Raw genomic sequence first — 25,135 nt, forward strand, 5'->3', positions numbered from 1 at the left:
TATGCAAGTCGTTCGCCCCCAGACATCCAGTGTATAACTTTATTCAAGTGAAAAGGCACAAAAAGAGCATCTTGAAACAGCTGTTGCTGACTATAACATCTTTTAGTAGGCTTTCTTGTGAGCTAAAGCCGAAAAATGTAACACGTAAAGCGCACCACAATTCGGGAACCCTCAAAATCACACTATGAGAGGATTGGATAGGCTTCCGAACAATTTATATGAAGACCATGGGAGACACACGAAACACCGACGAGCGCTGACTTACAACTGAGTTCATTTGCACGTGAACAAGCCTTTTTATGCACCCTAACTTGTCTGTATTAACCTATGCACTGAAGAGCAAAATGAAAGACGATATAAATGAAACCCAAGATCTATAAGCAAAAAGAAAAGAAAATACAGATGCTTATAACAGGGCCGAATATCAAAGATAATGCAAACCTATATCAAACAAGGCTAACTGAACTTCGAAACTAAGACGGCACATTATCTATACTCTATAACCGACACTTTCAAAATAAAAGCCGACTAAGCACAGGCGTGAGATAAGTTGAATTTGTTTTGGCGATAAGTAAAATAGGTGTCTTAAAGGAGAAGCGATAAAAACACGAAAAGCACGAGAGGATGGAACAATACACAACTACCTAGACAACAGATATCGGCGTCGGTTACCAAAAACAGCACCTTCTTCCGCTCTCGGCAGGCCAGCGCTATACATACCCAAAAGCATACAGAATCAATAAAAATATGCCCAGAAATCAACTAAGGTAAATCAAAACAACTCGTCGCGGGGTGTCACACCAAGCCCTGCGAAAACGAACTAATTTGTGTCAAGGATCATACAATGAGAGATGTTGGAAATATTTAGGTCATTTCAGGCTTTACTTGGAGTTTGAACTGACAGCTGACTTTCTCAAAGAACTGGCAATAGATGCCGCTGTATTACAAAGATCAAAGCCAATCGTGTGAGGTCACAATTCTAGGGGCCTGCCACGCACCACCTGTAGGAAAGCTGAGACTTCTGTGGCCAAACACATTAGGTACCAGGCAAAGCACCGCAACTCGTGCGTACAGCACAAGTAAGTGCATTGTTTTACGCTCTACATACGTGTGAACGCTTCCCACACAGAGAGAGCTTGTAGAATGTGACATGCTCATTTTTGTGCAAAATGTTTTTCTGCGCCAGAATATATATATATATATATATATATATATATATATATATATATATATATATATATATATATATATATATATATATATATATATATATATATATATATATTGTAGAGAGGAAGAAGAATATGAGCCGCAGTGGGTCACGCCTTTAGGAAGAGGAGCCGAGCGCGAGCTGTTGCCCCGAGCGTTGTGTATCCTGCGTCGGTTCCTGCTGCCCGGTTCCCGCATCAATAGACCTGCTGTGCAAGCACTACTTGTGCCAATAAACCCCGTTCCAGAGACCTGAAGGATCTTTTAGCGACGTCAACCAACAAAGTGCATGGTGATCGGTCACAACGTCGAAACTCTGTCCGTACAAGTAAGGACGAAACTTGCTTAACGCCCAAACGATTGCGAGGCATTCTTTTTCAGTTACGGAGTAGTTCATCTCCGCTTTCGTGAGTGCGCGGCTTGCGTATGCGACGACGTACTCTGCAATACCTGGCTTTCGTTGCGCGAGTACTGCTCCCAGACCAACGCCACTGGCATCTGTGTGCACTTCAGTGGGGGCACTTGGGTCGTAATGGCGTAAAATTGGTGGTGACGTAAGTAGGCGGCGCAGTGTAAGGAAAGCTTCGTCACATGCCGGGTTCCAGTTAGAAAGATTAGCTGGGCCGTTCAGTAGTTGTGTAAGTGGAGCTATTATTGTTGCAAAGTTGTGGACGAAACGACGAAAATACGAGCACAAGCCGATGAAGCTCCTAAGTTCTTTGAGTGAAGTCGGCTTCGGAAAGTCTGCTACGGCTCGAAGTTTGTCTGGGTCGGGGGAAATTCCATCCTTTGTCACAACGTGACCAAGTATCGTAAGTTGGCGAGCCCCAAAGCGGCACTTCTTTAGGTTAAGCTGGAGGTTTGCCTTGGTAAGACACTGATGAATGGTGCGCAGACGGTCGACGTGGGTAGGGAAATCAGGAGAAAATACAATAACATCATCGAGGTAACATAAGCATATCTGCCATTTAAGGCCGCGTAAAGTGCTGTCCATCATTTGCTCAAACGTTGCAGGTGCATTGCACAGACCGAATGGCATAACCATGAATTCGTATAGGCCATCCGGCGTAACGAATGCTGTTTTGGGACGCTCACAGTCTGCCATCGGAACCTGCCAGTAACCTGAACGTAAGTCCAGCGAAGAAAAAAATTCGGCACCTTGTAGGCAATCGATAGCGTCGTCGATGCGGGGAAGAGGGTATACATCTTTCCGGGTAATTTTGTTCAATCGCCGGCAGTCGACACAAAATCTAATCGAACCGTCTTTTTTCTTCACTAGCACCACAGGTGAAGACCAGGGGCTAGAAGATGGTTTGATGACGCCGCGCTGAAGCATATCATCCACCTGTTCTGCAATTACACTTCGTTCCTTGGGTGATACGCGGTAGGGGCGTTGCCGCAAAGGAGGGTGCGTTCCAGTGTAGATTGTGTGAGCGACGGTGTTAGTTTGACTCAGTGCCTTTTGAGGAAGGTCAAATGAATCTCGGAATTCATGGAGAAGGGTCATTAGCTGGTCCCGTTGATCCGGAGGAAGCTTGCTGTCGATGGAACGATTGAAAATATCCGAGGAGTAGTCATCCGGCGTGAAAAGAGGAGTAACGGCGTTCAGTTGAAGTTGCTGGCCAGGGTCGTGGGACTAAATAGGCACAATAACGTTGTCATCAACAGAATGAACATAGCCCAGTGTTTCGTGAGCTCTTAAGGTGAGAGGGCATGAGCTAGGATTGCAAACGACAATTCCGGAAGTATCCTGGTGAGGTGGCAGAACGGCGTATGGCAGAGACATACCGTGGCGGCGACTGAAAACGTCAGATGGCGAGAACACAACGGTAGAGCCGGATAATTCAGTGCGATTGACGGGGACAACGATGGCACTAAGAGGAGGAACATCAACGTCGGAAGCAACAAGAAGCTTGCCCAGGTGAGTGCACTCATTGTCGGTAGATGGCACATCTGAAAACACAGATAATTCCACCTGCGCGCGAGCGCAGTCAATTACGGCGTGGTGGCGTGACCAAAAATCCCATCCAAGTATCATGTCGTGGGCACAAGTGGTCAGCACGAGAAACTCGATGTGGTACAGGACGTCTTGAATGTTTACTCTCGCCGTACATGCTCCGACTGGTCGAAGTGGTTGCGCACTAGCGGTATTCAGCAAAACGTCGGAAGGCGGCGTCGTTACTTTTCGTATCGAACGGCAGAGTTTCTGACTCATCACAGATACAGCGGCACCCGTATCAACAAGCGCAAGAGTTCGTATACCTTCAACAAACACTTCCAGAACGTTTGTGGGGGACGGGCGAGGACTTGTACAATGCGCCGATTTCGCAGCTCGTGCCTCCGGAGCTGCGGCAGTCAGTTTTCCGTCTCTACAGGGTTCGGTCGGCGAGGCAGAGGGGACGGAGAACGGTAGCGGCGTGGTGAGGATGAGCAACGGGGACCGAATGACCGGTAGTTGGCAGCAAGGCGGTGGTCTAGTTCGGTTGGTGACGGGTCGCGTTCCACTGATTGTCGGTCGCATTGACGTGGCAGTTCTCGTTGCGCGTTGTACGGGGCCGGTAAAGAGTAGTCAGGGTACCTCGGAGGTGCAGCTGGACCCGTTGCGAAGCGCCGGCGACAGAAGCGCGCCACGTGACCTGGATATCCGCATGCGTAACAGATCGGGCGATTGTCAACTGTGCGCCAAGGGTTTCCGTTAGAGCGCTGTTGTGTTGCTGTCAATGGTGTCGTTGATACTCGTACAGGCTGGGGAGTCGGCCCAAGCGGAGGTCGTGGTGGAGTAGCAGCAACAGCAGCATAAGTCAATGGCGCGGTGACGGGTGCTGTCTGAGAGACGGACGGCAATGCCTCAGAGACCTGCGCCTGTATTACCTGCCTGATGGCGGGCGCGAGAAGCTCAGAAGAGGGTTCCGTTGCCGGTAGATACGACAGGCACGAAAGTTGTCGGGCCACCTCCTCGCGCACATATCGTTTGATTTCGGACATTATTGCGCTGTGGTCTCCACCCAGGCTCAATGCCGCGAGAGTTTCATCGGTAGCCGCTGGACGCCGTGTCATGACTCGTTGTTTGCGCAACTCCTCGAAGCTCTGGCAAAGGGTGGCGAGTTCGGACACGGTACGTGGGCCCTTGGCCAGCAGCATCTGGAAGGCGGCGTCGTCTATCCCCTTCAAAATATGTTTGATCTTGTCTGCCTCAATCATTGAAGGGTCAAGGCGCTTGCACAAGTCGAGCACATCCTCGATGTAGCTTGTGAAGCCTTCTCCTTGAAGCTGTGCGCGTCCCCGTAGGCGCTGTTCGGCACGGAGCTTGCGTACCTCGGGGCGACCGAACACATCGGCAATGCGTAGCTTAAAGGCACCCCAAGTGGCAAATTCCGACTGGTGGTTGTTAAACCAGAGACTAGCCACCTCTTTCAGGTAGAAGGGTACATATTGCAGCTTCGAAGGGTCGTCCCACTTGTTGCTTGCGCCTACCTTTTCAAATGTCGACAGCCAATCTTCGACGTCTTGCTCATCAGTACCGTCGAAAAAAGGTGGATCGCGTACGCGTAGCGCAGTGGGAACGATGACCATCGGAGGTTGGGTCGTACCTTGCTGGATGGTTTCTTCAGCCATGTCTGGGATGGCAGGTAGTTTCCGGTTGCGGAGTTCCAGGTTGAGTTACCCCGCACCTCCACCACTCTGGAACGGGGTTTATTGGCACAAGTAGTGCTTGCACAGCAGGTCTATTGATGCGGGAACCGGGCAGCAGGAACCGACGCAGGATACACAACGCTCGGGGCAACAGCTCGCGCTCGGCTCCTCTTCCTAAAGGCGTCACCCACTGCGGCTCATATTCTTCTTCCTCTCTACAATATATATATATATATATATATATATATATATATATATATATATATATATATATTGTCGCAGTGCAACGCGAACAAAAGATGACAGCAGCTTACGGCAGCAAAAAGAGCGTGTTCAGGATCAGCTGTACAGCAAGATGCCTGCTTCGTTGTCGTCCCGAAAAGCCCCTGACCCACTAGCTGGAATCTACGAAACATTCCTATCATCGTTCTTTTTCATATAAACACGTGTCACTTGCCCCTCCTTATAAGAGCATCGCCCCGATGCTGATGCAGACGCACAGTATTTTTTTAACGTGCAGTCAGTCACTCACGTACGGCTTCATACGCACTACAGAACAAGTTCAGGCTGGTGCTGGCGACGCCTAGGGCATTGGGGACTGTCGGAGACAACCTCGTAGGTGACGTCACTTATCTGGCGCGATACTCGGTATGGCCCGAAATATCGCCTTAGCAGCTTCTCGGACAGTCCACGTTTTCGTACGGGTGTCCAAACCCACACTCTGTCACCGATTTTGTACGTTACAGTTCTATGGCGAGCATTGTAGCGGCCTGCATCGTAGTCTTGTCGCTGGTGGATCCCTAAGCGGGCGAGCTGTCTAGCTTCTTCCGCGTGTTCAGTGAACACGTCAGCGCCTGTGTCGGTAGCGTCCCATTCATGTGGCAACATCGCATCCAGCATAGTCCGTACCTCCCGTCCGTGAACCAAGCTGAATGGAGTCATGCGAGTCGTCTCTTGTTTAGCCGTATTGTATGCCAACGTGATATAGGGTAAAATCTCGTCCCAATTCTTATGTTGGACGTCCACGTACATCAACAGCATGTCTTCAATCGTCTTGTTGAGGCGCTCCGTTAGTTCATTTGTTTGCGGGTGGTACGCAGTGGTCTTACGGTGAGTCGTTCCACTAAGCATCAGGACGTGGTCTAAAATAGCTGCCGTAAATGCTTTTCCGCGGTCCGTGATCACGATAGTCGGAGCACCATGGCGTAGCACAATATTTTCTATGAAAAATCTCGCCACTTCTACTGCGGTGCTCTTTTGGATAGCTATTGTTTCGGCATACCGGGTTAGGTAGTCTGTTGCGACTATAACCCAGCGATTGCCTGCTGTAGAAGTAGGAAGGGGTCCCAAAATATTCATTCCTATCTGCTGAAACGGTGTACGTGGAACCTGAACTGGTTGCAGCTGACCGGCGGGTCTCTTTGGAGGCGACTTGCGTCGCTGGCAATCGATGCAAGTGTGAACGTGGTGCTTGACGGCTGTTGTGAGTCGTGGCCAGTAGTATCCCTGCTGTACTCTTGCCAATGTGCGAGTGTAGCCTAAATGGCCAGACGTCGGCTCATTGTGACATGCTTGGAGCACTTCAGTTCGAAGAGGTGCAGGAATAACGAGCAAATAGGGAGCTCCGATGGACGAAAAGTTTCTCTTGTAGAGGACGCCATTGCGTAAGCAAAACGACGGTAATGTCCTTGCAAAGACTCTAGGTGCCCTCGAAGAACGTCCGTCCACGTAATTAATCAAGTCAAGCAATTCAGGGTCACTTCGTTGTTGTTGGGCAATCGTGGACGCGTCGAGAACCCCAAGGAAGGCCATATCACCGTCGTCAGAAAGAGAAGCTGACTGTACTGGTGATCGACACAGGCAGTCGGCGTCCGTATGGCGCTTCCCAGACTTGTGTATGACCGTCAAATCAAACTCTTGTAACTTCAGACTCCACCGTGCTAATCGGCCGGTTGGATCTCTTAAATTAGTCAACCAACAGAGGGAATGATGGTCACTTATAACTTTGAAAGGGCGGCCATACAAGTACGGGCGAAATTTCATAACTGCCCAGACCACGGCGAGGCATTCTTTCTCAGTTGTTGAATAATTGGCCTCAGCGCGTGTTAGCGTCCTGCTTGCGTAGGCGATCACTCGTTCCGTGTCTTCTTGTTACTGCACAAGCACAGCTCCGAGGCCTACATTGCTTGCGTCAGTGTGAAGCATTGTTGGCGCTTGTTCGTCGAAGTGAGCAAGCACTGGGGGTGTTTGAAGACGTTGGCGGAGGTCATTAAACGCTGCTTGCTGTTCGTGATTCCACTCAAAGGTGGCGTCGTCTCTAGGGAGGCGAGTTAACGGCGACGCAATCCGTGCAAAGTCGGCGATGAACCGGCGATAGTAGGCGCATAGGCCCAGAAAGCGCCTGACAGCTTTCTTATCGGACGGTACTGGGAACTGTGCCACAGCCGCAAGTTTTTCGGGATCAGGCCGAACGCCGGTACAGCTGACGACATGACCAAGAAACAGCAGTTCTTCAAAACAAAAGTGGCATTTCTCTGGTTTCAATGTGAGGCCTGCGGAGCGTATGGCTCGTAAAACAACTTCTAGCCTCTTGAGATGCTCTTCAAAAGTTGGGGAAAACACTATGACGTCGTCCAGATAAACTAAACAGGTCTTCCATTTTAACCCTGAAAGTACAGTGTCCATGAGCCTTTGAAAAGTAGCGGGCGCTGAGCACAGACCGAAAGGTAGAACTTTAAATTCATATAAACCATCCGGCGTCACAAAAGCGGTTTTTTCCCGATCTCTTGGGTCTACCTCGATCTGCCAATATCCACTTCTGAGGTCCATTGAAGAAAAGTAGCGAGCGTTTCGAAGCCTATCGAGGGAGTCATCAATACGTTGAAACGGATACACATCTTTCTTAGTCACTTGATTCAGCTTCCTGTTATCCACGCAAAAACGCAGGGTACCGTTCTTTTTCTTAACTAATACTACAGGCGATGCCCACGGGCTCTGTGATGGCTGAATCACATCATCTTCACGCATTTTAGCGACTTGTTGCTGCATCACTTCCCGTTCCTTTGGAGCCACACGATAAGGATTCTGGTGTATAGGCCTTGCTGCGTCGTGGGTAATTATTCGATGCTTTGTTAGCGGCGTTCGACCGACCCGTGATGTCGATGAAAAGCAGTCCTGGAATTCAGCTAACAGCTCAAGAAGTCTAGTTCGTTCGTCCCTTGACAACGTAGTACCAACGTCAAGATTAGGTAGTGATTCTTCTTGAGGTGCTTCGTCTAGGGCCGATAAACTGCCTTGGATTTCTGCAGTAGTGTCAAAGTAAGCGACGGCTGTACCCTTCGGGAGACGTCGGCGCTCAGTGCTGAAATTAGTAAGCAGCAAGTTTGTGCGTCCAGCAGTGACAGTAACAAGACCTCGAGCAACTGAAATACCGTGGCTAAATATCAGTGAGCTTATTTGGTCAGCAATGCCGTCGCCGTCAAACGGCTCATCCTCTGCCACCGAAAAAAGCGTACACGATTGTGGCGGGACGACCACATCGTCATCCGTCAGACGCAAAGGCCCTGAACAAGACGTATGTCTCGGCTCTGAACAATCGACTAAAGTAGGGCTGTTGTTGCGAAACGTGATGACACTCTCAGGGATGTTGATCACGGCGCCATGTTCTCTCAAGAAATTCATTCCGATAATCAGGTCTTTACAGCATGAAGCGAGAACGACGAACGTCGCCACGAAAGTAGAGCCACCGATGTCGAGCCTTGCTGTGCACATTCCGACAGGCATCAGTAATTGGCCACCTGCCGTCCTTAAGTGAGGTCCCGTCCACGCTGTCTTTACTTTCTTGAGGCGTACGGCAAGGTCATCACTGATAATAGAGAAGTCAGCCCCGGTGTCGACTAAAGCTTTGACTTGCTGTCCATCCACAAGAACGGTAAGGCCTGGGGTCACGGTTTCGTCGGTATTACGTCTTGTCGGCTTTACAGCGTCCTGAGGTGGGAGTAATGGGGGCTTTTTTTCTTCGTCTTGACAGCCTGCAACCTTACCCCCTGAGGTCGCCGCCTTCAGTTTCCCCGGTGTGGGCTGGGTGACCTCGCTGCTCTGGTGTCGACAAAAGTGCGGCGCTGCAACGAAGGTGACTGGGCAGGAGAAGGAGAGCGTGGTCGATGTCAGAAGACCGGCTCGTAATCAGTTGTAGCCTCCTTATCATTGTTACGGCGGCGGTCGAATGGGTGTCGAGGTACCGGAGGTCCTTGAGAACCGACATCTCCACGGCGGGATACGTACTCGTTGGCATGTCGAATGTCAAACCGTGGCCTGAGAGGGCGAGGTGGATCGGCGCGGTGCCAGCAATAGCGGGCTATGTGGCCTACACCTCCGCAGTTGTAACAGAGTGGGCGCCTATCGGCAGTGCGCCAGGTGGCAGTGCGCCAGAAACAGTTGCAGGTGGCGGGTAATATGAAGGCGGAGCGGGTGGAGAGCTTCGAAGGGCGGCGGCGTACGTCATGGGACGTTGTTCGGGGGCTGGATCAGCTGTCGAGGATGCTTGGCGGATTTCGTCATGGACGACTTGAGCGACAGATGCCATGGGTGTACCCACTACCGGAGTCCGCAGCCTTTGCAATTCTTCACGAACAATCTCTCTAATCATGTCACGTAAGGAGCTATGACTGTCAAACGTCACAGCGGCGGCCTGAATTCGGGGGCTGCTGCACAAGCGGTCATATTGTCGGCAGCGTTGGTGAAGGGCCCGCTCGATAGCCGACGCTTCTTTAATGAAGTTCTCTACAGTGCTTGGCGGGTTGCGCAGAAGTCCGGCGAACAGCTGCTCTTTCACGCCACGCATGAGGTAGCTCAACTTCCTATCTTCAGTCATCTGCGGGTCAGCCCTCCGAAATAAACGTGTCATGTCTTCGGCGAACATGGCAACCGTTTCATTGGGTTTTTGGACCCTTAGCTCTAGTAGTTGGTGGGCGCGGTCACGTCTGTCGACATTGGCAAAAGTTTCAACCATCTTCTGGTGAAAGTCGGTCCATGTGGACAGGTTGCCTTCTATGTTCTCGTACCAAGTACGAGCGCTGTCATCGAGATAGAAGTAGGCCCGGCCGAGCTTTTCCTGTGCAGACCAGTGGTTGATCTTTGCAACACGGTCATAGTGGTCTAACCAATCTTCTACATCTTCGTGTGCGCCACCACCAAAGCGTTTAGGCTCCAGCGATTGAAAAAACGTTACCTGGGATGGAGCGGGAGCACTGGTGCCGAGAAGTACAGGCTGGGGGCTGGTGTTAGCCATTTCTAGATGTCTGGTAGAGGTTTTCTGCGAGGGGTTGCAGTCTGGAGGAATACCTCGTAGCCGACGACTTAATTGATGGACAGGGGTTGCAGTAGGCACGTCCGGGCTAGATGAACGGCTCCCACTAGGACTGTGAAGCATCGGGCAGCGTCACGACCCCGGCTCCTCCACCAGTGTCGCAGTGCAACGCGAACAAAAGATGACAGCAGCTTACGGCAGCAAAAAGAGCGTATTCAGGATCAGCTGTACAGCAAGATGCCTGCTTCGTTATCGTCCTGAAAAGCCCCTGACCCACTAGCTGGAATCTACGAAACATTCCTATCATCGTTCTTTTTCATATAAACACGTGTCAATATATATATATATATATATATATATATATATATATATATATATATATATATATATATATATATATATATATATATATATATATATATATATATATATATATATATATATATATATACTTCAAACGCAGTTTTTTCTTCATCATCTTCGTGCATGGGGATTTGCCACTAGCCGGAACGCAAGTCGAGGCTCGAAAAGTATTCAGCACTCTGTAAGGAATCTAGGGCGTCGTCGATGCGTGGCATGGGGTATACGTCCTTCTTAGTAATCTTCTTGAGTGCTCGGTAATCGACACAAAATCGAACAGAACCGTCTTTTTACGTACCAGAACGATGGGCGATGACCACGGACTGGTTGAGGGTCGGATTATCTCCCGTTGGAGCATATCGTCTACGTTTTCTTCAATAATTTTTCGTTCGGCTAGAGAGACACGGTACGGACGGCGGTGCACAATGAATGTTCCGTCGGTCTGAATACGATGTGCTGTAGCAGTTGTCTGGCCCAGGGTGGATGAATGAACGTCAGAGGAGTTTGCATGCTTTTCCAACAAATCAAGCAGCTGCTGCTTCTGTGAGACATTCAAGTCTTTGTTGACGGCTGCTGCAAAGGCCGAGGAAGCAGCATGATCTGCAGGATGACCTTTAGAGAAGACAGGGGTAAGAGGCACAACGAACACAGGCTGCAGATCGGCAACGCAGGCGACAGTAGTGCCCCGTGGCAGTAAAATTTTATCGTGTGTGGTATTGGTAGCAGCGAGGAGAGTTGATCCATTGTTGAAGCGAGCCACACCTGATGCGAGAGCTATGCCTTTATTAAGGCAACACGGTGACGGAGTGACCAAAATGTCACCAGAGTCGACGTCGTTGGACAAAACTGTAACTAATTGATGTTCGTTTGGTGGTAACTCGATGTCTACTGCAGTGATGAGTCGAAGTGGCCTGTAGGTTTCGTCGTTGAGCAAGTGGTCCTTGTCAGTAAGATGGACGACACGTTGGGCACAGCAAATAGCCGCAGAAGCAGAGGAAAGAAAGTCCCAGCATAAAATGAGTTCGTGGGAGCACGGGGATAGCACAGCGAATTGTATATGATGAAGAATGCCGTCGATTAGCACACGGGCAGTACAGAGAGCGGAAGGGCGAATCATTGTTCCCTGGGCTGTAACCAGTGTCGGTCCATCATAAGGCGTCATGACTTTTCGAAGAAGGGCACACAAATCAGCACGAATAACAGAAAACGCAGCCCCAGTGTCCACCAAAGCATCAACGTCCACTCCCTCAACTGTGACCGCAATCATATTGTAGGAGCGCGCTGGAGGAATTGGAGTCCTGTGTTGGAATGCAGTTTGTCCTCCAAAAACTGCATCGCTCAGTTTTCCGGACGCCGATCAGAAGTAAGGGAAGCAGGCTGAAGAAGAGAAGAAGAGCGCCGGTAAGGCGACGGTGAACGGCGTCGGGTTGACCGGTGACTACTGCGAAGTTCACCCGATGCTGGCGGAGATGGAGACCGACGCGGCGGTGACGAATAACGGCGGCCCTGGTACAAGGCTCCTGCGGTATAGTCCCGTTCGCGTATGTCATGCCCTCGGCGCTCGTCTTGCTGGCGCTTGCGGCAAAAGCGTGCAATGTGACCACAATAGCCGCAATAATAGCACGTAGGCCGAGTCGATCAATGAGGAGGGTAGTAGCTTGCGCTAACTGCACCAGGAGAGAGAGAAGTCAGAGGGACAGGTGACGGCTCACGTGGTGGTGATGAAAATCTCGTTGGAAAGCTTGTGGGAGGTGCGGCAGCAACCGACGCGTACGTTCGTGGCGGGGACGTCGAGCTGACGGTGCCTGGTGGTGCGGCGGCGGTGTGCGGGAACGATGGTAGAGTACGAGAGACAATGGGCTGGCTGCAGGTTGGCCATGTGGGTCATGGACGTGAGCTCTTCCCTGATGACATCCCGCAATGACGTTAAAGAAGACTGAATAGGACACTGATGGTAGTGTGAATCCCATTGATTCTAATTCTTCACGTATAATCGCCCTTATCGTGTCTCGCAGGTTTGGATCAGCCGTAATACGGGCCGCGTCACTGTCTGGTTGTAGGCGCATAGACTCAAGTTCTTCGAGGCGCTGACAGATTGTCGCAACGTCAGCAACGGTAGCCGGATTCTGGATTGCAAGGGCATTGAATGCGACTGGTGCAATCGCCTTAAGCAGCTGGCGCACCTTGTCTGATTCTGTCATTGGTGTGTCAATCCGGCGGCAAAGTGAAAACATCCTCGATTTAGGATGTGTACGACTCCCCGATGTGCTGTTTTCGAGTCGCGAGAGCTTTCTTTGCGAGAGCTAAACGAACAGCCGGTGTGCTAAAGACATGGCAAAGCTGATCTTTGAAGGCTGACCAGTCGGGGATGTCGATGAAGTGGTTGAGGAACCACGTCTTCACGACACCCGTGAGGTAGAATGACACGTGATCGAGTTTGTAGGTGTTATCCCACCGGTTAGCAGCGCCGACACGTTCGAAATCGTCCAGCCATTTTTCCACATCTTCCCCGCGCATACTAGCGAAGGGATGGGGCTCACGCTGGAGGCTGTTGATGTCGTGAGAAGGCGCAGCACGCGGTGGTTGAGTGGGAACGGCTGCAGCACCGGCCTCATCTTGGTGCGACGTATTTCCGGACACCTAGCCCAAGCGGCGACCTGAACGTAGCTCCAGGGGGTAGAGTGGTTGAGAGGATGGCGGGGAATCTAACAGCACGCTCCACCACGTATGAAGTCTTGGTTTGTATTACCTTTTATTAGGCCCGAGGAACCGGCAGCCGACAGCTACAATGAAAGAGCCAAGATGATGATGCTACGCGACAACGATGAGAATGCATGAGCCACACATTATAATGATGATAATGTACCGGTGAAGAGGATGCGTATACTAAATGCCCACAATATATATATATATATATATATATATATATATATATATATATATATATATATATATATATATATATATATATATATATATATATTGCTGCGACAGGTTCGCCACATTCAAGTAGCCCGCCACAATCATCGTGGCAGCAGCACCAGCAAGAACCGGCTCGGCTGGCATGCGCCACGCGTTCGTACGTTCCAACAACGAGGAAGAGGAAGATAGTCGGATCTGTGCCCCTCGGCTACTCGAACTTGACGACCATAGTTTTTAGAATCGTGGGCACAAGTTCGCCCTAATAAAGACGCTTGTTTTTTTAACCTGTCGGCGTCAGCATCGCTACATTTCTGGTGGAAGTGCTGGGTTATGAACCGAAGCCCCGCGAGCACAAGACAGCGTAGCCCCGACGACCAGCGTATCAACCCCGTGGAAGTGACTCCTGTACACCAGAGGGCAAGTCGCCGTCTTCGAGGTGACTCACCTGAGTTCGGTCCTCTTCACTTCACACCAAGGGGAATTCAAACGATGGATGCCACGATGGATGGCTACGTTCGCGAACATAGACCGGAAAGAAAAGGCGGAGGCAGCTCTTCAATCGAGGAACCAGCTAACGAACGAGAGTGCTGCTATGTACATTGAGGACATGGTCCGCCTGTTCAAGCGTGCGGATTACAACATGGCTGAGGATAAGAAGGTGCGCCATCTAATGCGCGGAGTGAAGCAAGAGCTGTTCGCCGTTCTCGTCCGCAACCCTCCGAGCACGATTGCTGAGTTTTACTCGGAAGCGACGGCCATCGAAAAAACACTGAAACAGCGGGCTCGGCAGTACAACCGGAATCTTAACTGCGCATCTGCACAGGTATTCCCCGGAGGCGTGCGAAACGACGTTGAAGCCCTGCGAGAGCTAATTAGATCAGTTATCAGAGAAGAACTGAGCAGACTGCATATGCCCCAGACTTCAACTGCACTATCTGTTACGGACGTTGTTCGTGACGAACTGAGGCAGGTGATACGAGAGCCAGAGCGTGAGCTGCAGCCGGTTCGCCCTATCCGAACATACTCTGAGGTTGTCAGAAAACCCACGGTACTCAGCACTGCAGCAGTTGCGATGGCGACGACTCCTCTCCCACCTGCGGCACGCAGCGCACCTCGTCTGCCGGAACCAACAGCTACCTATCTGCCCCCAGGAGAACGTAGCACACATCACTATGTGGAGCGTAGGCCCAGGAAAAGTGACGTCTGGCGTGATCACGAGCGCAGGCCTCTGTGTTTTCATTGTGGGGAAGCGGGTCATCTGTACAGATTCTGTCCTTACCGACAGGCTGGATTAAGAGGCTTCCCGTCATATGCACCGTGCCCCCGAAACGGCGAACGACCAGCGGAGATTGAGGAGTACTTGTCGACGCGCCAGAACTCGCCAACTCTACGCCAACACCAGTCACGGTCACCATCGCCTATGCGCTACCGGTCATCCAGCCCACGTACACCTTCAAGGCAGCCTGGTCATCACTCTCCAAGTCCACACCCGGAAAACTGAAGCAAGCGACCTGTGGAGGTGAGGCCGCTGATAACGTCAGTTACGAAGATCCTCCAGTTTGGTTTGAGAGTGATGACGGTGTATTTCCGGTAGATGGGTGCAGCAACGCAGCTTTCAGATTTGCGGTTGAGAATGGAAGGATGGGAGCTGAATGCCTTAGTCGACACCGGTGCTGATTATTCAGTGATAAGTCACAAGATGGTGAAAAAGCTAAACAAAGTTGTGACACAGTGGAGTGGATCGCAGATACGCATGGCAGGCGGTCACATTATTACGCCCCTTGGCAGATGCACTGCAAGACTTGAAATACGGGGCTTTATTTACGTGGCCGATTTCATTGTGCTGCCAGAATGTTCAAGAGAACTCATTATAGGAATGGATTTTTTGCGAGCTAATGGCGCCGTAATTAACCTGCGTAGGTCCAGCGTGTCGTTTTCGACTGAACGAGCTATACCTGTGGAGGAATCTGAGGAACGACGCCTAACTGCTCTACGCGTTGTTCGTGATGACGTAACTGTGCCGCCACGCTGCAGTATAATGGTGCTCGTAGAAAATGACGCATTGTACAACCACGAAAGCATAGCGGATGCAAATGTAGGGCTGTTTTTGAAAAAAGGTGTCTGCGTAGCTCGGGGTCTTGTTCACTTGAGGAATAGCCGTGCAGATGTCCTACTTACGAATTTCTCCTATGAACTTCAACACATTGCTCAAGGCACGGCTATCGCCTATTTACACAACTTCTGTATGGCGACTGAACTATGCAGCTTAACGACATCAACCACTTGACCAGTGGCCTGCAACATCGACACATCCGTGACCGTCAATCAGAGCCTTCCGGACAGTCAGAAGAAACAGATTTACGCCTTGGTAAAAGAATTCTCTGATTGCTTTTCAAGTACCTCGAAGGTCCAGCGCACGTCAATCACGAAACACAGAATTATAACGCAAGACGACACGAGGCCTATATGCCAGCATCCATATCGGGTGTCACAGAAAGAACGGGAAATTATCAAGAAGCAAGTGGAGGAGATGCTTTCTGATGATGTCATCCAGCCTTCGAATAGTCCATGGGCGTCTCCCGTAGTGCTCGTTAAGAAGAAAGACAACACACTTAGATTCTGCGTCGACTACAGAAAACTGAATAGTGTAACTAAACGAGATGTCTACCCCTTGCCACGTATCGACGATACACTAGATCGGTTGCGATCCGCAAAGTTTTTCTCCTCCTTAGATCTGAAAAGCGGATATTGGCAAATAGAGGTCGACGAGCGGGACCGTGCAAAAACGGCATTCGTAACACCAGATGGCCTCTACGAATTCAAAGCGCTTCCATTCGGCCTCTGTTCTGCACCAGCGACGTTCCAGCGAATGATGTACACTGTCCTCGCCGGATTGAAATGGCAGTCATGCCTAGTGTATTTGGATGACGTAGTGGTATTCTCTGCAACGTTCGACAAACATCTAGAGCGGCTACGCACAGTATTGGAAGCCATCCGGTCAGCGAAATTGACAATCAAACCCGAAAAATGCCACTTCGGCTTCGAAGAGCTGCGATTCCTTGGACATGTCATTAGTTCCGATGGTGTTCGTCCCGATCCCGAAAAGACAGCCGCTGTTCAGAGGTTCCCTACACCCAGAGACAAAAAGTCAGTGCGTCGATTTTTGGGTTTATGTGCCTATTATAGACGATTTGTGGAAAACTTCTCAAAGATTGCGGAACCTCTTACAAAACTGACAAAAGACGACGTGCCCTTCATGTGGGAAAGCGAACAACAGAAAGCTTTTGACGAATTAAGGAAACGACTACAGGGTTCACCAATACTTGCCCATTTTGATGAGACAGCCGACACTCAAGTCCATACCGATGCCAGCAATGTCGGCCTCGGCGCCATCCTTGTCCAGTGGCAAAATGGTCAAGAGAAAGTGTTAGCCTATGCCAGCCGCAAACTATCAAAAGCTGAGGCAAACTACTCTGCAACTGAAAAAGAGTGCCTCGCAGTCATCTGGGCCATAAACAAGTTTCGACCCTACCTTTATGGTAGACCGTTCAGAGCTGTCAGTGACCACCATGCTCTATGCTGGCTGGCAAATCTCAAGGACCCGTCAGGTCGACTAGCAAGATGGAGCCTTAGGCTGCAGGAGTATGATATTACGGTCGTGTACAAATCTGGAAGGAAACACAGAGATGCCGACTGCCTGTCACGCTCTCCCGTCGATCCAAGTGTAGCTGAAGAGGAAGACTTCCCGTTTCTAGGCGTTGTCAACACATCCAAAATCGCTCAACTACAACGAGATGACCCGGATTTGCTGGCACTTATACAACACCTGCAGGGTCTCGACGTTCAAGTCCCTCGCATATTCTCCAGAGGGCTCTCCGCGTTCTGCCTTCGAGGAAGTGTCCTTTACAGGAGAAACTTCGAACCTAATGGTGAAACGTTTTTACTAGTCGTGCCTACAGCCATGCGAGAGAAAATTCTGCACGCATGCCACGACGAGCCAACATCTGGACACATGGGTGTGAGCCGAACATTCGCCAGGATTCGCCTGAAATACTATTGGCCTAAGCTGCTCGCATCAGTGCAGCGCTGCGTGAAAACTTGTCGTCAATGTCAACGGCGCAAAACTCCACCCGTAAAACCAGCCGGCCTTCTCCAGCCAATAGACCCTCCAGATGCCCCATTCCAACAAGTCGGCATGGACTTCCTAGGACCTTTGCCGACATCGTGTGCAGGCAAGAAATGGATAGTCGTAGCCACAGACTATCTCACCCGTTATGCTGAAACTGACTCTCTATACAGTGCGACAGCTGCCGAAGTCGCCAAGTTCTTTGTGAAAAACATAGTGCTCAGACATGGTGCGCCCATCGTCGTTATTACGGATCGGGGCACCGTATTTACTGCGGACCTAATGCAATGCCTGATGCGCATGACAAATACCGATCACAGAAGAACAACGGCGTATCACCCTCAGTCAAATGGCTTAACCGAACGCCTCAACAGAACTCTGACCGACATGCTATCAATGTATGTTGATGTTGAACATAAACAGTGGGATGAAATATTACCCTACGTAACATTCTCATATAATACAGCCGTTCAAAAAACAACCCACGTTGCCCCTTTCGAACTAGTATTCGGCCGAAGAGTGACCACCCCGCTGGATGCCATGTTGCCACTACAGGACGAAAGCAGCTATCCACCTGACTTAGATGACTTCTTGCAAAGAGCCGAAGAAGCACGGCAAATGGCAAGATACCGAATACGCCACCAACAGCACGTCGATTCTAGTCGCTACAACAAGCGACGCAGTGACACACTTTATCATCCCGGTGACAAAGTGTGGATATGGATACCAGTGCGCCGCCGCGGACTCTCTGAAAAGCTTCTTTGCCGATACTTCGGCCCTTATGAAGTACTCAACCGTATCAGCAACGTCACTTATGAAGTTAGATCTGCTGGACACGTGAGTTCAAGACGCCGAAATCCCACGGAAGTGGTCCACGTAGTCCGCATGAAGCCCTATCATGACAGATCGTCGAAAAACGAGGGAGAGTGCGCGTGTATCTTTTCACTGTCTTAAGCATCGGGACGATGCGTCTGAGGAGGGGGGCAATGCTGCGACAGGTTCGCCACATTCAAGTAGCCCGCCACAATCATCGTGGCACCAGCACCAGCGAGAACCGGCTCGGCTGGCATGCGCCACGCGTTCGTACGTTCCAACAACGAGGAAGAGGAAGATAGTTGGATCTGTGCCACTCGGCTACTCGAACTTGACGACCATAGTTTTTAGAATCGTGGGCACAAGTTCGCCCTAATGAAGACGCTTGTTCTTTTAACCTGTCGGCGTCAGCATCGCTACAATATATAGGCAGGCATGGTGGTTGAGTGGCCGTAGCGTTGTATATAGTCCAGTAGATCCTCCGTGAGCGGTCACAACGTGGTTTATTTCGACGTTTCGGCCTAGAGTGTGGCCTTCATCAGGAATAAAGATACAGTTTGCCGGTGCTCCGCTTTATACAATCTCAAATCAGTGGGCAAGGAAAGAGGAAAAAAAGACAGAAAAAAAAACAAAAAAAGGAAAGAAAAAGAAGAAAAAGAGAAGAACAAGAGAAAAATAATATACGGTGGACGCCCCTCGGGTGCCCCCCTTCCATTCTTCCTTCCACTTCCCCCTCCTCCCTCCACATCCCCCTTTATCTCTCTCCCCCTCCTCCCCTTCACCTTTCTGATGTCAGCGGTCTGTGTATGTTTCCGTTCACTAACGCATTCCTCCCGATCAGACGACCCCTCCTGGCAGTGGCGGTTCGGTGTGGGGCAAAAAGGAGCTTTTCAGGAAGTCCTCAGCCTTTAACTACTCGGAGTCTCGTAAACAATTCGTCGTAGAAGGAGGGATGCCGCGTATTGTGGCAGAGGCTGGTAAGCGGGCATTTTAGGAAGTTCTAAGCCTTTAACTACTCCGCGCCCTGTCAACATTTCGTCGTAAAAAGAAGGTTGCCCCGTATTGCGGTAGGCTGTGCAAGCGGGTGCTATGCAAATTCCTTGCCCGCTTCTGGATTACGCGTGTAGTGAGGGCCTCCCAGCTGTGCACAGGGTTGCTGTTTGGCATGTCATGCATGGCACAATTGATTGGGTAGTAAAATAAAACAGAAAACAGACGACAGCTGCATTTAGGAAGAGTAGTTACACTTGGAATTGTTTTGGGTTGTCCAGTGCCCTTCACAGCTGCAGTGCCGTGAACTAAGTTACCATTTTCATTGTTGCCGTTATTGTTTTCTAATGCTTTAATGGCTGCAAGTGTACCAGGATTCTCAATTATTCCTCTATCGAGGGAGTTAAATCGGTGGATAAGGTATGACTCTCGTTGTTCACGTTCTCGATTTGATTTAAATCCCGTCTCTAAGAGCGTTACTGATAGTTTGTCGAATGCATGGTCGGGAAGATTGAGATGTTTTGATAGAGGTACACTTGGGGCTCATTTCGCATGGGCTCTGTGATTATTGAAGCGGATCCTAAATTGTGTTTCTGTTTGTCCGATGTACTGCATACCACACACGTTGCATTCGAGTAGGTATACCACATTAGAGGAATCGCATGTTAGGTTTCCTCGTATGTTAATCGAAAACTTAGATTGCGTGTTGGTTGCTTTGTCTGTTTCTCGCATCGCCTTACATACAAGACATCGTGGCTTTAAACAAGGGCGGCATGAATTATTGGGGGGTGATGTGTTAATTTGGGAGTGGACAAGGGTGTCTTTGAGGTTACGTGGTCGTCGGTAAACGACGCCTGGAGCGGATGGGAATGCGCGTTTCAGACGTTCACTTTGTTCCACAATGTTGCAATGTCGTTTAAGGATTTTATTTACATTGGGGAAGTTTGTGCTGTAAGTCGGGCAGAGGTTTGTTCGTTGTGGGTCTTCTCGTGGTGGTCGCTTCATAAGTAAGTCTTCACGCTTTAGTTTTCTCTCTTTTTGAACACCGTCATTAATTACATGTGGGGGGTATTTTTGTTTCTCGAGGATAAGTTTTAGCCTCTGTGAGCTCGTGTCAAAGTCAGCGTCTCTAGAGCAGATTCGCTTAAACCGGTGAGCCTGGCTGTATGGAATACTGTTTTTACAGTGGCCTGGGTGATCGCTTTGGTAATGGAGGTCTTGTTGTCGATCCGTTGGTTTGCGATATAGGGTTGTGGAGAGCTTCTCTTCTTCTATCGTTATGGTAACATCAAGAAAATTTACGGTAACTTGCGAGTATGTGTGTGTGAAGTGTATGTTCAGATGTACAGCATTGTAAGTGTCGATAAAGCTGAGAAGTTCGTCCTCGCTGTGGGTCCAAATAAGAAAGATGTCGTCTATGTATCTACGTCGTCTATGTCGTCTATGTATCTATGTATTGGTTTCAAGAAACTTTGTGCAAGAAGTTCAGATTCTAGCTTTCCCATAAATATGTTGGCATAATTAGGTGCCATTTTGGTGCCCATAGCGGTCCCGCTGATTTGTCAAAAATACTCTTGGTTAAACTCGAATGAATTTAATTCGAGGACCATCCTCTTCAAAGTTGCAATGGCAGAGTAATCTGGGGTGTTAGATTGTCTATGAATTGTGTACACGTTTTGTAATGCAGCTATGCCGTCATCGTGAGAAATATTTGTATATAATGAAGAGACATCAAGAGTAACCAAGAACGAGTTTTTCGGCACACAGATACCTGCAATGTCTCGAAGAAAATGTGTGGTGTCTTTTATGTACGACGCGAGGGTGCATGGAATGTGGCTTATTAGTTTGTCCACGTACCCTGATATGGGTTCAGTTATTGTACCGATGCCTGATATGATTGGTCGACCTTGGTTACCAGGTTTATGAATTTTTGGGAGGATGTAGAAGCGACCTGGACGAAGGTATGCTGCTTGCATCAGTTTGTGGTCAGTGTTGGTTATCTTTTCTGCATCCAACAGTTTCTTTAGTTTTGTTGATACGATACGTTTGTATTCGTCTGTCGGATCACCTGGGAGGCGTTCGTAAAATCTTGAGTCGGCTAGTTGGCGGTATGCTTCTTGTAAGTAGTTGGTTGTATTAAGGACTACAATTGCTCCTCTTTTGTCAGCGGGTTTTATTGTTATGTCTGTCCTAGATGCCAAATTTTTCATACTTACTTTTTCAGATTTTGTCAAGTTTTCTAGGTTTCCTTTCGGTCTGTGGTATTCGTGTACTATATCTTTCTGTACTGCGGTGATATAAAGGTCCAAGCACTTGTCTCGATTACTGTTCGGTGTCCAATCATTTGATTTACGACGGTGAATTGTTTCGTGGTTAGAAGGCCTGTCCGAGAAATATTCGCGCTACCTTAAGCTTTGAGCGAAGTTGTCAAGGTCTCGGAGCAAGTGGAATTCATCGAAAAATTTTGTGGCCGGGAAGAAGCTTAGTCCCTTAGATAGCAGTTTTTCTTCGTTAGGTGACAAGCTCGTGTCCGATAAGTTTACAACCACAGTCTCACAGGGTGTGTTCCTAGATGGGTACTCGTTTGTACCATTAGTGATTTCCTGAATGGTGGTGTTGTAGTGATAAGGAACTATATCAGGGAACGTGGATTCGGGCACATGGTCTCTTTTGAGTTTATGAATTTTTGTGGTCATGATGGCTTGGTATTTATTCTGTTCAAATTCTGTTAATCGCGTGATTTCTTCGTTCGATAAAGTGTTGTGGCGGAGAATAGTTTTGGTCATAGCGACCAGTTTCTTTACCTGCTTATCACTGTGATTAAGAGCGATTTCTGTTAATTTAAGAGATGCCTCAAGGAGGACGTTTTTCCATGTTATTTGGTCGTGTTCATCTAGATTTGTAGCGGCTGGTGTGAGGGAAAGTGTCATACCCTTGGGGGCTATTCTAACACGAAGGTACACTTGCAATGTTGATTTATGCATTTCATGTCTAATTCGTTTGTCAGCAAGATTTCGTACTTTAAGGAAAGTGGCACTGCAACTGGGAAGCGATGAGCTGGACTTACATTTCAAAAGTCAATCTTCTTTTGGGTGCGGGGATGGCACTGATGAGGTGCGCAGGTTGTAGTTATGTCCGGCAGGCCTTCGTCGTTGTGGGGAGGATTTCGGCGTTGGGCTCCCGGCGAACTTGTTCATTGGCAGTTCCGGGGTCCGCAATAGGGGACGCGGTTTCATGGTTTCATAGTTCGGCAGGCTTCCCTTTGAGGAGTGGTGTAGTGGTGCTGTCGTGTAGTGCTTTCGGTCTCGACATCCGCAATGGAGGGACGCGTGTTGGCTGTTCTGCAGACTTCCCCCCTAGTAGTGGTGCGCTGTTGATGATGGTGAGGGGGTGCTTGTGGCTCGCGGGAGACACAGTTTCGCTGATCGTCGGCAACTCATCTGTGATGTTGGGTGGGTGTGGGGCTCCTGGTGTATGTTGATATGCAGGTCTCCTCTTAGGCGTCTTGTTGTGTTGAACGTATATTCACGGGAGCTGCTGGTTGAGTCGACCACCCCGTGGTAGCTTGGAAATCTCCACGACCGAGTGCTTTCTTGAGGGTTTCGGCAATCAAAGCGACACCCATAAAACTCGGATGAAGCCCATCCGCAGCAAGAAAGCGTCTTCGTGGCAACTGCTCGAATTGGTAGTCAATGTATGAAACCTTGCTGGGTCTTCGGCAGTAGGCCTTGACTGTCTCGTTGAATTGACGAGCGTCCCGGTTGAAGCGGTGCACGAATTGTTCGTTCGATCGTTCCAGGTGTAGGTTGAGGTAACGGGGCAGCACGCACGAAACAACGAGCCTTTCGAGTTCCTGGCGTGTCCGAAGCGTGTTGTTCACTAGGCGGCGAAAGCGGCGTAGCGATTCCTTTAGTCCGTACCACGCCAGCTCGCTCGTACCGACGTGAAAAACGAGCGTGGTCACAGATCGTGGTATGCCAGCAAGCTCTTTCTCGATATCGAATGTGGAGGCTCCGTGAATGGAAATGATTGCAGGTGTCGTCTTCTCGTGCGGGTTGAAATGCCGATGTAAATACCTTGTTTGCGAGTTTCCGATGATGGCTGTAGTTGGTGCATGTTTAGGGAAATTCCGTGTGACCTGCTCCACTGGAGGTGCGCCTGTGGCCGGTCTTGTGTAGGCAGGCATGGTGGTTGAGTGGCCGTAGCGTTGTGACCGTAGCGTATTGAAGGATCCGCTTCAATAATCACAGAGCCCATGCGAAATCAGCCCTAAGTCTACCTCTATCAAAACATCTCAATCTTCCCGACCATGCATTCGACAAACTATCAGTAACGCTCTTAGAGACGGGATTTAAATCAAATTGAGAACGTGAACAGTGAGAGTCATACCTTATCCACCGATTTAACACCCTCGATAGAGGAATGAGAATCCTGGTACACTTGCAGCAATTAAAGCATTAGAAAACAATAACGGCAACAATGAAAATAGTAACTGAGTTCACGGCACTGCAGCTGCGAAGGGCACTGGACAACCCAAAACAATTCCAAGTGTAACTACTCTTCCTAAATGCAGCTGTCGTGTGTTTTCTGTTTTATTTTACTAGCCAATCAATTGTGCCATGCATGACATGCCCAACAGCAACCCTGTGCACAGCCGGGAGGCCCCCACTACACGCGTAATCCAGAAGCGGGCTATGAATTCGCATTGCACCCACTTGCACAGTCTACCGCAATACGGGGCAACCCTCTTTTTACGACGAAATGTTGACAGGGCGCGGAGTAGTTAAAGGCTTAGAACTTCCTAAAATGCCCGCTTACCAGCCTCTGCCACAATACGCGGCACCCCTCCTTCTACGACGAATTGTTTACGGGACTCCGAGTAGTTAAAGGCTTAGGACTTCCTGAAAAGCTCATTTTTGCCGCACACCAAACCGCCAGTGCCAGAAGGGGCCGTCGGATCGGGAGGAATGCGTTAGTGAATGGAAACATACACAGACCGCTGACATCAAAAAGGTGAAGGGGAGAAGGGGGAGAGAGATGAAGAGGGAGCTGGGGGGAGGAGGGGGCAAGTGGAAGGAAGAGTGGAAGGGGGGCACCCGAGGGGCGTCACCGTATAATATTTTTCTCTTCTTCTTCTCTTTTTCTTCTTGCCCCGCCGCGGTGGTCTAGTGGTTGAGGTACTCGGCTGCTGACCCGCATGTCGCGGGTTCGATTCCCGGCAGCGGCGGCTGCATTTCCGATGGAGGCGGAAATGTTGTAGGCCCGTGTACTCAGATTTGGGTGCACGTTAAAGAACCCCAGGTGGTCAAAATTTCCGGAGCCCTCCACTACGGCGTCTCTCATAATCATATAGTGGTTTTGGGACGTTAAACCCCACAAATCAATCAATCAATCTTTTTTTTCTTTTTTTTCCTTTTTTCCTTTTTTCTTTTCTATCTTTTTTTTCCTCTTTCCTTGCCCTCTGATTTGAGATTGTATAAAGCTGAGCACCGACAAACTGTACCTTTAATCCTGATGAAGGCCAGACTCTAGGCCGAAACGTCGAAATAAACCACGTTGTGACCGCTCACGGAGGATCTACTGGACTATATATATATATATATATATATATATATATATATTGTAACGAGGGCAGTGGGCATGGAGCTCGACTATAGAAAAGGGAGAAGACTTGCTGTGATCGCAGGCTTGCGTTCAGTTAGCCCTTGTGCTAAATAAAGCTCTAGTTCACCGAGTCAACTCCTGATTTTTCAACAACCCGTTTCAAGGGGTGG

General features: G+C 49.5%; 1 long non-coding RNA gene across 1 annotated transcript in view; it reads right to left on the reverse strand.

Annotated features, from left to right (window-relative positions):
- LOC142767908 (uncharacterized) overlaps positions 1-25,135 on the reverse strand; it is a 149,921-nt gene that overhangs the window by 399 nt on the left and 124,387 nt on the right. The window lies entirely within an intron of this gene.

This window comes from Rhipicephalus microplus, chromosome 1, assembly GCF_043290135.1.
Source record: "Rhipicephalus microplus isolate Deutch F79 chromosome 1, USDA_Rmic, whole genome shotgun sequence".
NCBI lineage: Eukaryota > Metazoa > Arthropoda > Arachnida > Ixodida > Ixodidae > Rhipicephalus > Rhipicephalus microplus.